The sequence below is a fragment of the Canis lupus genome, chromosome 22 (genome assembly GCF_011100685.1).
Source record: "Canis lupus familiaris isolate Mischka breed German Shepherd chromosome 22, alternate assembly UU_Cfam_GSD_1.0, whole genome shotgun sequence".
Classification (NCBI taxonomy): domain Eukaryota; kingdom Metazoa; phylum Chordata; class Mammalia; order Carnivora; family Canidae; genus Canis; species Canis lupus.
The window spans coordinates 27,984,073-27,996,851 of record NC_049243.1 but is presented as its reverse complement, the minus strand read 5'-3'; the positions used below and the strand labels follow the sequence as shown (position 1 = coordinate 27,996,851).

Sequence of the window (12,779 nt, the reverse complement as noted above, 5' to 3'; positions counted from 1 at the left end):
TATAACCATCAGGACAGGGTGAGTTATCCTATAATTTGGGCTAATACATGCCCTAGCCCAGCCACACACACACACACACACACACGCACGCACGCACGCACACACACACCCTTAATAGCAGGTTAATGTGAAGGTAATGTTTCATGCTGAGGACAAGGTGGCCTGAAGATATTTCTATGGCAACAGAAAGGCCCCTACAGATAACTGTCTTCTAAAGTTGCTGTCCTTTATTAGAGGCTGCCTGTTCTACAGACTGTAATTATCATTAGGTAGAGAAAAGGTTGTTGAACGTGGGTGGACTGCTTGGCTGAAGCTTTCTGACTGATTTGTTTAGCACAGCTTTGAAATGAATTTCAAAGGAATATTAAGAACCTGAGATCATCGTGCTGCTTGTCTCTGTAGGTGAAGCCATACCTAATTATAGGATGCTTGCTGAATGTGGATGAAGATTTTGGACAGACAACATAAACAGCAACACAAAAACACAATTAAGAGTGATCAGTCTATGTTAAATGATTTTAGTGTGTATGCAGTTATAGTGTTTAGAGAAATCTATTATTTCTTTTAGGGGAAAAGACACTTCAATCAGAACAGGCTTTGAATTAATCAAGTTGTCATTGGAGTGTTTTTCCAGGGCTAACAGTCTATGATTCAAAATTTATCTTCTGTTTTTACAACTAGGACTTAGAACTTCCAAGATTTTTCTTGGTTCTTGGCATAAAATTTAAAGCAGATGGGCCAACAAAAATCTCACTCTGATTAGAACGTGTGTGGAGTGTTTTGTATGCCTGCATTTATAGCCATGAGCAGTACATCTAGTAAGCCAATATAGTGTCCTTGCTAAAGGGAAAACGTGTAGAAATTTGACTAATTTTGGCAACACAATTGAATTGTCTTTACTTTTTTTTTCAAGAATGAGATTTCAGTTGTATTGTTGCAGAAACCAATTTCTTACCTATGTATGATTAGTTTTTCTTAGAGGTCAGAAACTATGGTAGTTTCAGAGTCATTAATGTATGTGCTTAGTGAGATTTTTCAGGAATAATAATATAGTTGCAGAAGACTTTGTTTGCATACCATGTAATTATCTCATTATGCTATAGAACCCTGAATGCATTTCACTGAAGTTTAAAATTATTCTAAAATGTGATATATTGAAAAACATATATTAAAGGGATTAAAATGTGTTCTCATGTTCTGTGGACACCTGTTTTGATAGTAGTTGTGACTAGCAATTAATAAAACTTACTGGAAAGAGAAGTGGTTAGGAACCGAAGGATTTGTCTCTTAAGTATTAAGGAATACCTTAAATAAATTTTGTCTTTCATTTGTGGAGATCTAGCGAATCGTTGTCTCCCTTTAGTAGTTTACTTTCATGTATGTGCTAAACCCCTTATGGTGACAGATATCTAGTCAGTTTATTGAACAATTTGAATTTGGTAAAGTACTAACATGAAATTATTTTCTATTTCTCTTGAGTCTTCCAGGGCTCTCATTCTTGTCCCTTCATTGACATTTCATTTTGAATGTTCTCTGTAACTTCCTAGTGAATTTTAGTAATTTTTACAAGATGAGTAAAGTCTTCCAGTTTTGTTTCATGCTGCAACCTCATACCCAACTTTAGGCTCTTTTCTTTTGCACATGGCTCAGAGGAGGGAGTAAATTCTGCGTTTTTATTTCCTTCCTACTTCTCACCTTGGAATATATCTCGGAGGGGGAAGGGAGGCAGTGTTGGCCTCTGGGTCACTTTTATTTCCTTCTTCTAATAGGTGCAAATAGGAAGTAGGAGGAGAGAGAGGCAGTAATGAGAGACACTCCACAGTTTGATCTGGCTTGGTCTCCTTTACTGCTGGTGGCTTCATTGATGCAGAGTTTTCCATATAGATGATGATCACTTTTATTGCACTTGCTCAGAGAACCTTCCAAAGCCAGTCAACCACGTTTCCTTTCAGCCTGCCAGTGGTCCATCCCTCCAGCCCCTTCTCTGGGCAGGGTGCCTCTGGCTGGTGGCCTCCTGAGCAACTCACTAAAGTGGGGCATCTGGTGCTAGCATGACCTTTTTCGCCCCACCTCCGTCAACAGCTGCCATCAGAAGCATACTCCTTGGCTTCTTCCTGCTACTGTTGCCTTGCATGGCTGCGTAACTATTTTGAGGTGTTAGCCTGACTGCCTTCTGCAATGTCCCTTAATTCATAGGACTCTCACACACTGTAATGCCAAAAAGTGGGAGCGTAGGCTACATGCTGGTTCCTCTACCCTTCATTACTTATTGGTCTCTAATTTCTTTTTTCCCGTTTTTGGGTTAGGTGGAGGATATCAGGACATGTTATCCCCGAATCATATGTCCAGCCAAGGTCTGAGATATCACATTTCCCCTTGTTGAAAGTATCCTCATATTTACAGGAGTTTCTGTTGCTGTCCACGCCATTTACCTTTGATTGAATTAACTCTCTTTACCCTCCCCCTCCTTACCCTCCCCTGACAGCCTTGGGAGAGGACAGATGACTCCATGCTTCTCCCCTTTTTCTCCTAACTTTTTTCTCTAGAACTTAAGAAGTGGGCCAGACTCAGATCATGGTTTTGAGTAGCCGAGCTTTTCCAACCACATTTTAAAAAGCCCTGAGGGAATTTTCTGGCAGCAGATATTTATGATTCTGTTTAAATAGGAAGTGGTTTATCTTTCTGTCTTCAGCTTTGGATTAGTGGACAAATTGAATACAATAGAAAACATCCTACAAATATCCTGTAATAAGGTTTTCTATAAAGAGAAAGAGGGAGGGAGAGGAAAAAAGTATGTATTGCTACCATTTGTATCTGAACATTGTTAACCTGTTGATCACTTTTTAACATAGGTTAATTTGCACTTTGAACATCTTTTTGGAGTTTATTGTATGCCAGGCACAGATTACACAAAAGGGGAATAAGATTTTTAGTAAGATGAGAAAAGCACAGTAAGGAAATAGACATTAGCGAGACCTGCTTAACCCAAACTTTGAAGGTCAGGTTCTCTCTCAAAGAGTAAGTGAGAGGAGAAACAGGGGTTAGGCAGATGGCAGGAACAAGGGAGAAGAGTGTTCACTAGCAGGGATCACCATCTTTACAAGGGCCTGGAATGAAACGGGAACATGGAAACTTGAAGGTCTAGAATATTCCATTTGTAGGGCAAGTAGGGTCTGATAGATGTGGGCTAATATGATTATATAGAAAAGGAAACCAGATCATGAGAAGAGTTTGAAAATTGTCCTAAGAAAACTTGAAATAGGGGCCTGACATCATGAGCTGGTCATTATGAGAATGATTGTTGGTATGCTAGGAAATATGAGACTGAAGAGGACCAGAGGAAGGTAGGGAGGTTAGGTGAACAGCTCTTGCAGCGATCCAGGTATGGTATGGTGGCTTGGGATAGACTAGGGTAGCTGAGGTGAATTAAAATAGATGAAGTAGGGGATCCCTGGGTGGCGCAGTGGTTTGGCGCCTGCCTTTGGCCCAGGGCGCGATCCTGGAGACCCGGGATCGAATCCCACATCAGGCTCCCGGTGCATGGAGCCTGCTTCTCCCTCTGCCTGTGTCTCTGCCTCTCTCTCTGTGACTATCATAAATAAATAAAAATTAAAAAAAAAAAAATAAAATAAAATAAAATAAAATAGATGAAGTAGAGAGCAGTTTGAGGTGTGAAGTAGTCAGCATCTGAAGACCAACAGCATGGAGGAGTGGTTGAAGGAGAGGGAGGAGTCCAGAATGAGGCACAAATTTCTGCCCTGAGATGCCAGATAGTTTGATATTGGTCTGTACTGGGATAGAGAACCGTGGAGTGAGGAAGACCTGATTTGGATGAAGAAGAAGATGGATTTTATGCATGAGTGCGGCCTGACGAACCCGAGGGCCCTAACTATGGAGATACCAGATAGGCATCTGAGATAACAGGAGATGTGCCCTTCCAAGGTAGACTGTGCTTGTAAAGCTGAATTCATTCCCAAAGGTGTTAGCTCCTTCCAGATAAGAATAAGGGGCCACTGCCCTTACTGGCATGTGTTTGGGTTAACAAAGTCAACTTTTCATTTGAGGCAGTTCCCTCCTACCTACCCCTAAAAAGGCTTTATTAAATGATTTCTGTATGCTGCAAATTTGACAGTCTCTCTTTTCACCATGATTTAGAAATTTAAGATAGTTTTGCCATGGGAAACAGATTGAGAGCACAAGTGTGAGTATACATGCACTTTACTGCCATGTCAAAGCTAGACATGCCAGATCTAAAAGTAACTATTAGTTTCACGGGTCTGGTGCATTTTGAGATTAGGTGTGGAATATGACACAAGCCTTTGCTCAGGAGACGAACTTTTTGTATTAGCAGTTTAGAATTCTGAGCATAACAAAACATAGATAGAAGAAAGTGGAAGTCTTCACTTTTACAGATACTCCAATCTGTCATTTCTTTCTTAAGGAACCAACTGTTAGTCTTGTATTATGGCAGGAGAAAACGTTGAGTCCATCATTCAGGGGCTGTGTTTATGGACTTAATCTTCTTGAACAAAAAGAGATTTTAGCTTTTTAGGGTAAAGAATAAAATGTGACAAGAATTGCTATTTCTGAAGAGAGCCTAGATTTAGAGAAATTCTTCTTAGAACTTGAAATGCTTCACGGAGGAAGTGAATTAGATGCAGGTGAAACATCATATCAGATCTAGTTTATGCTGGTCTAATGATTTTTATATTAACTATTTTTTTTCATAGATTGTTGAATATGCCACACTTTTATGATCAGCTTTTTATAATGTCTTACAGCCCTGGAAGCTTTCTGGTTCTGTGGTAGGGTTCAGTAGTCATCCTCAGTGTGTTGCTCGGCACACACTAGACATTCAGAAACTATTCCCTTCAGTCACATTTCCTTTACTTTTGTTCTCAGTGCGACAATTTGATTTCATCAGAAATTGTTTCTCATCTAAAGATTTAAAATCAGTTAATTGGGGACTATTTGTTCAATGTAACCTACTATCTGAATTATAAGTAACATAAAAGAGGCAGCATGTCTTGCCTTATAGCAGATAATTTTGATGTTACTTCTTTTGAAGGTGAAGTATGCTTAGAACATGATTCTTCAAAAACCCATCTTTGGTTCAGCCCCTTAGTATGCTTCCCTTTTCTAGAATCCTGTGGTAATTTCTCACTGACCTGTTTCATTAAAACAAATGTCAGATCGAGGGCTTTAAAACTCGCTAACCTAACATCAGTACTACCTTATTTTCCATTCCGGTCAGTTCAGTCCTTTGTTGTGTCCTGTCATTCATTTTTCTCTGGTGTATCCCTGACTCTCCTCCCATGCCCTGGGTACGGCCAGTCCCAACACAGGCCTCTTCATTCACTCAGTGACCTTTCTGTTCAGTGTCAGCATTACTCACTGCCCACCATGAAGACAGTAGGATGGCTTGTGTGGATCAAGGCACGTAATTTCCTTTCTCATGTTTCAGGTCTTGAATATGCGTAGTTTCGTATGGGAAAAGTTCCATTGCCCAGACCAAACAGACAAGAGAATAATTATGGTATGTGAAAAATACTACCTGGTTGGCAGGCTGAAATATTGGCCTAAGTCTACTAGACATTTCTGCATACCCTTGGAAAAAATTACTTAACTCTCTGGGTTTTGGGTAAAGTTTTTTTTTGTTTGTTTGTTCGTTTTGTTTTCTTTTCACTGTATAATGAGAGCAAAAGAGTTCTAAGTTCTTTAGCAGTTCTAGAATATATAAAAAATAATTCCTTTATGACACCGAAGTTAAGCTTTAGGTAACCTCAGCCATTTAGGATAGCTCTAAATCCGGAACCGAATAAAAGCAAGGATCTGGCAGCAAAGAAGCAGCTTCTCATTATCCAACAGGGATGGAACTAGTGAGGAAATGTTGAAGAACCACAGATACGACTTAGGCTGTGGCTGCATGGTTCATGAACAGGGGAATAACCACAAAGAAAAGAAAGAAATACATCTGTTGGCTGGCTTTATTATAATGACCAGACATCTTGGATATAAGCCAAGAAATACAGGAGGATTAAGAGGAAAAGGAGACAGAAGAATGAATAAAAAGGAAATCCATTGTTAAATGAGAAGAACTATTACTCTATAATCCTCTCAATAAATTGACATTTGATAGAATTCAACAACCATTCCCTAAAAAATTGGAACTTATTTAAAATTGGAATAGAAATTTCTTTTAACCAATAGTCAACATTATATTTAATGGAAAAAAAAAATCCAAGTGAGTTCCCATCAAAAGCAGAAAATAGCCTTTTAGCACAATCATCATCATCATCAACACTAAAAGAGTAAGCAGTAGATAAATTTAATTTTACTGATAAGTATTTCAGTATTTCAAGAGAATGTGATTGAGCACCTCAAATTAAAACAATGGTTAGAATTAAGTGACTTGAATTTTAAAGTAAGGGTGCTTACAGTAAGTAGCATAGCCATGCTCTACTAATATCTAAATTAAAAATGTAGTGGCATTCATGGTTGGCAACCTATTATGAACTACCTAGAGATGATTTTAAAAGAATAAAAAAGACGATGAGGTTAGTGAGTCAAGTGAGTGCCTTAGATCCCCATAAACTCTAAAGGCTGTATTCCGTATGCTCCTTACAGGGCATTATTTAATTGCTGGTGTGGGTGGGCACATATATACACATGTTGTGTATTGGTGTGTACTTGTGTCTGTGATTTATAGACATCTGGAAAGCGAGGACAGTTATACAGATTTTGAGACTCAAAGTGCTAATTAGTCATTACTGAAGTCTGAATCTCTCTTTGCATTCTCCATTCTGTTGTAAATTATGTTTTCCAAGTCCTCTTGCCCCCTGGCTTTTCAAGAAGTTTGGCCAGTGGGAGGCATTGGCAGACAAGTAGGAAAGCTAAATGAATGGGAAACTAGGGTTCTCCTCTCTCTTACTTGGGCAGCATTTTTTAGCAGTGGCTGTCTCCAGTCTCTTGGCTCCTGGGGCAGTCCTTACTGTCCTTCTAGTTGCATTCAGAGGAAGCCAGCCCTGGAGACTTACATCCTCTCCTCCTTTGTCTTTCCAGTTCCTGGGATGAGTTCATTTGGGGGGATTTTGTGGTTATTAATCTGGGTTATTTCACTATTCCCCTTTTGGATTCTGAGCTCTGTTGTCACCTTTATTAAATTTCCTCTTTTTAAAATACCCAACATGGCATCTGTATCTTAACTGGACTCTGATTTAGAGAAGCACACTATTGTGTCTCTTTATTTAAAAAAAATCTATATAGAGCAATATCTGGCACATAGTAAGCACTCAATATTGTTGATCAAATTCATTCTAAAACAATGAGGCTGAGGAAAAATGAACTGATCAAATTATTTTCAGATATTCAGTCAGCTAAAGCTAATGAAAAGATCTGCACCATACCTATAATTAAATTAGATCACATGGATTGTGTTTATTTAGTCATTAGAAAAGAGATTGGAAGGTGCCCCTCTCTCTGACCCAGTGCTAATTGGAAGAGTAATGCAGAGGTGTGGGTCATGGGTTTTTTGAAGCATGCCTTTTCAAAATAAGATGTTAAAAAGTCAGCTTTGGGGCTGAAAAGCAGTCAGCAAAATAGAAACAACTACAGGGTGTGTGTGTGTGTGTGTGTGTGTTTTGTTTTTTATTTTCAAAGTTCTCCCTTCTCAACACTGTATTGTCTGAACACAATTATATTGGAAGCAAAAGTGGCTAATTTCAAAATCTCTATTTTTTTTATTTTAACAAAAACAATATAATCTAGGGATAAGGAAAATTCAAAGAAGGTTGTGGCTAAAAAAGTAGTAACTTCACCCCACTCACCTCCATCCCCACAAATGTAACCAAGATAGATTATGCATTGTAACTGCACAATGATCTGTACGTGTATTAAGAAAATGCAAACTGCATCTTGCAACATATACTCATTTGCAACTTCTACTTTTTTTTTTTACTAAAAATTACTTAGACATCTCTCTCTAGCAATTCAAAACTCTAAACCATTTATTTCAATAGCTTCATAATACTCTATTGTATGATATAGCCTAGTTTATTTGTCAGATTCCTTTTTTTTTAATTTAATTTAATTTAATTTTTTTATTTGTCAGATTCCTAATTGAGGGGCATTGGATTTTTGCCAGGGGCTTCTGCCCTAGCAGATAACAGTTAGACAAAGTAAGAGGAGTTTCGTTGTTTTTTGTGTGTGTGCTGCCATAGTTCCTAACATTCCTATTTTATATAAACATCTTATCTGCTAAAGTGGATAAAAACCTTAGTGGCTTGAAATATTATAGTTTTCAAATGCACCTAAATATGTATGTAGACATTTGATTTTGGCATTTAAAAAAAATCTTCACTAACAGTCCTTTCCAAAATTAATTTTATTACATGAGAACAGTCATACTGTTCTTTTGCTGTAAGGATTTAGTTTATCCTAAAGAAGTGAGATCACTATTTAATAATTGTACTCTCTTTGCCTTCCATTGTTCCCTATTATTTTCTTGGGTTGTTCCAGAGTATTGTTTAGTTTATGAAACAGTTCAGAAGACACTTCTGATGATGGAGAAGAGTTTGTAGAACTCTTCTCAAGGCCTTGTTTTAAGGCCTTCATAAGATATCCAAATCCAAGGTCTTTGAATTCTGAAGTTAATATTAAAACAACAGACTGGGCTGTAAGGTAAATTTTTGCCACTGAGTTAGTTGCTGCTTCTACTAACCCAGGAACAAGATACTATGAATGAATGCTATTGACAAATCGGCCATACATGGCAATAGTAGGAAGCTCTGTCGTAGAAGGTTAGTGACTACTTGGGAAATTATTACCTTGGCTTTTGAATTCAATATTTTAACTCAATAACTCAATATTTTAACTTTTTGTTGGAAGGTAATTATATTACATTGCTCAAGAGTTTGTACATGATTACTCTGCCTTACTAATAAAGAGATACATGATCCCAAAAATGCAGGCTATCAACAGAAACTTCTTGAGAAATGAAACTTATCGGAAAACTCTAGAGTTTACCAATTCCTGCCTTTCTTGTCATCTACATGTCCAACAGCAACTACATCTTCAGAAGAAGATCATAATTGATGTATGTAAATGGGCCCTCCCCAGGAAAAGATAATATCCTCATTTTGGTTAAGAAGGCAGGGAAATGCATAATTATCTTAGAAATGTTTTCTTCTAAAACCAGCTTTGAGTATGATTTTTTTAAAAATTTTTATTTATTTATGATAGTCACAGAGAGAGAGAGAGAGAGAGAGAGGCAGAGACACAGGCAGAAGGAGAAGCAGGCTCCATGCACCGGGAGCCCGACGTGGGACTCGATCCTGGGCCTCCAGGATCGCGCCCTGGGCCAAAGGCAGGCGCTAAACCGCTGCGCCACCCAGGGATCCCGAGTATGATTATTTTGAACGTGTCCAAAACTTATCATCCCCCCACGGTTCATGAAAACTGTATTTCTGGACCTTCATTTCATTTTTAAATTGTATTTTTTAAGGCAGAAGTAATTCAGTTACTGCATGTATTAATATAAGAAATTATTGAAGAAGTGACCTTTATTTGTCCCAGCTCTAATATATTCAGCTGTTAGAGGACAAGAGATGGTTCTTACTCTAGGTCATTCTAGACAAGTGGGATTTTTATCCCTATATAGCAACAGTGTGAGAGGCAGTCTGCATTTTCTGAAATATGTGAAAATTTATTTTTAAGAACATTTGATTTTTAATATAAAAATGTAAATCTTTTGCCCGAAGTTTATTCTTGTAATCTTTCCTAACTTAACCCTACTCATGAAAATGTATTGTGTATATATATGCATGTATCTTAAACAAGCAGAATGCCCTAGCACAATATTTTTTGCTTTTAGCTTTCTATTGGAAGTATTTCTGTTTTTGTCCTTTCATTTTTAGTTTTCATTCATGTGAAAAGAAGTGTTAGAATAGTCTAGGAAAATGCATTCCATATTTTGATGTTTCAGCCTAGAAGTTGGAATTCAGATTTTTTGACATGTTTACAAGGGTTTTCTTAGTACTTTCAAAAAGATATATATATTGTATCCATTTTCAACATTTATTTTATCTTTAAAAGTGTAAATTACTAGTTTCCTTTGAATTCTTTCAGGACAGTTCATTGGATTGCACATGGTTAAAGTCTATTAAAGTGTCTGTTAATTTTTTTAAAACTTCCATTAAACAATGAAAATCTGCCTCCTTTCAGTCATCATTGCTTAAAATTATACAATATCAACTCCACTTAAAATTATGTGACATGATCTTTGAAAAATAAAACTTAATGGGATTAAATGAATTATTTTTCTTCATGAGAAAATACTGGTAAATGAGTTTTTTTCCCTTCTTTTTATGTAAAGAGTATTTGGGGTTAACTAGTTAGAAGGTTTAAGCAAACATATAGAAACTTGATAAGGTTAACTGCTTAGTGCTTGGTAGATGGAGATGTTTTTGGTGATAATTTCTTGAATTATGGCCCAAAGTGAGGCTAAAATCATTGACCCTTGACACTTGTATGAGACAGAAGATAAAGAATCCAGCCTAATGGCATGTTTAAAGATATTGTGTGTGTGTTCTCTGCCTCAAATATATTCATGGTCAATATTGATAAATAAATGATATTTTAATATGTTACTCTCAGTTGGATTCCATAAACTATTACGTAGAGGAAATCTTGTAAAAAAGGAGGCCTAGAAATTCACTGTTTTTAATTAATTCTTGCTTTTTATGTTTGAAAAAAAAGTAGAACCTATTTTGTATTAGAAAGCTTCCCTCACAAGCTGCATTTTGAAAAGGTGTGATTATATTTAGTTCCTTTTTTTCTTGCAGTTTTCTACAGAAAAGTAGCAGCACAGTGACATTTTGCTTAAATATTTTTAAAATTATTTTGTTCTTGACCCAACTGTCCTAATTTTTTTTTTTACTGTATTAGCCCTTTATTTTACATTATCTTTACTGATACCTTTTAATATAAAATGCCTGAGAAAATTATACTACTGGGTCTTTTGGATGAAAGATAATATTTCAGGGGATCCCTGGGTGGCTCAGCGGTTTGGCACCTGCCTTTGGCCCAGGGCGCGATCCTGGAGTCCCGGGATCGAGTCCCACGTCGGGCTCCCGGCATGGAGCCTGCTTCTCCCTCCTCCTCTGCCTCTCTCTCTCTCTCTCTGTCTATCATAAATAAATAAATAAATATTAAAAAAAAAGAAAGATAATATTTCAAAACTTGATCCTTAAATGTGTGTATGTGTTGACTTTTTTTAACGAGAGAAAACAAACAAGTTCATTAACATATATATCTTCTGCATATGTAGGAGATACGTAGGAACAATGAGTTAACTCTTTGATTTTTAAATTTAAGCCACATATCTGTCTTTGGGTTTTCTATAGATGTTTTAGCAATCAGGCATTAAAATCATAGCACTTGGTCATTGAGAAAAATAATTATTTCTTAGATTCTAAATTTGTAGGTCAGGAAATTAAAAGAAAGTTAAGCTCTCAGATTTCCAGTTTCTTGATGTTTGTAGCAAACATAATTTCTGCATTGTAGGTATTAAGAGGTATTGTTCTGCCCATGTGCCCAGGTATTCAAGGACATTATTATCCCTGATCCAGAGTAATTTAAACTTTAGACTCCTAATGCCATAAGTCCTTGTGAAAGAAATACATAAAGTGGAAATTTGCCTCTCTAGATGTATGTATACACATACATATACATATATATACACACACACCCACATACATATATCTATACATTGATATTCATGTGAATCTATAAATGTAACTTCTGACATTCTGTTCCTCTACCCAATCTTCTAACTCCCATCTAAAAGTAGAGCCATCATGCATTGATTTGGATTCCATTAGAAATTATAACGAAAGGCTTGTGATATGAAAAGATTCTGACAAATCTAAATAAATCAGTCTGGATCTAAAATAATCTGTAAAGGATCATTAGCTTACATGATCATTTTGATTCTTGTGCTACAGATTTATAGAAACACTATTCTGAAATTTTTAGTATTGAGTGTGTTTTCTCTTGACCTTATTTTCTACGTGACTTTTCCAAGTGCAGTGAAGCCTTCCTAGTTAAGCTCTTTGAAAATAAAGGGAGAGTACAAAGCATGACAGGCAGTGGCAGAGAATCAAGCTTTGAGTCCTCTCAAGTCCTCTAAAATCTTAGGAGATTTCTTACTTTTCAAAAGGTATTTTATTCTTCTAAGAAAGGTTCGTAAAACATAGAAACATTTATTTTTTGTAGATTGGTTGTTTCTTTCCAGTAAGATATGTGCATCTCTCTTTTCCATTTTTCTTTTTTTGGATAATTACTTATCATATTGTTTTTATGCAATTGAAGCACAATAACCTTTTTAATACAGATGAAAGACAAAGAAAATCTATTCTTCTACTGATAAAGTTTTCATGAAACAATAAATGATAGAATTATGCATACCGAAAGTTGTTTTTAGTGCTTTGAATAGCAGCAAGATCTAATTTCCCCCACCAAAAGCCTTCATAATTAAAGGCAGTCTAAATGATTTAACAAAACTATTATAATAAAAATATTAAAAGAGATAACCTAAAGTCATTTTAGTCTTAATTATTTTTATCTAAAAATTATAAAGTTTTTCATCAGATATTTAAATTTAATGATCAGTATCAGTGTTTGTTTTATTACAAATAAATTTATAAAAGGCCATCATATCATTATACATTCAGTCACTTGTCATATAATCCTTTATTTTGGTTTGCCTGAGAAAGCTGTTT

The 12,779-nt window shown here is 36.3% G+C and overlaps 1 protein-coding gene across 12 annotated transcripts in view; it reads left to right on the top strand.

The window, feature by feature from the left end:
- KLF12 (Kruppel like factor 12) overlaps positions 1-12,779 on the top strand; it is a 591,277-nt gene that overhangs the window by 388,852 nt on the left and 189,646 nt on the right. For 2 of the 12 annotated variants that reach the window (XM_038569745.1, XM_038569741.1), the window contains exon 1: positions 5,762-6,311. The exons of 9 other annotated variants lie outside the window; for them this stretch is intronic. The gene's annotated coding sequence lies outside the window, so the exon portion shown is untranslated. Of the gene's footprint in view, positions 1-5,761; positions 6,312-8,159; positions 8,178-12,779 lie in introns of those variants that run through there. One more of the 12 variants, XM_038569742.1, reaches the window with a different exon arrangement.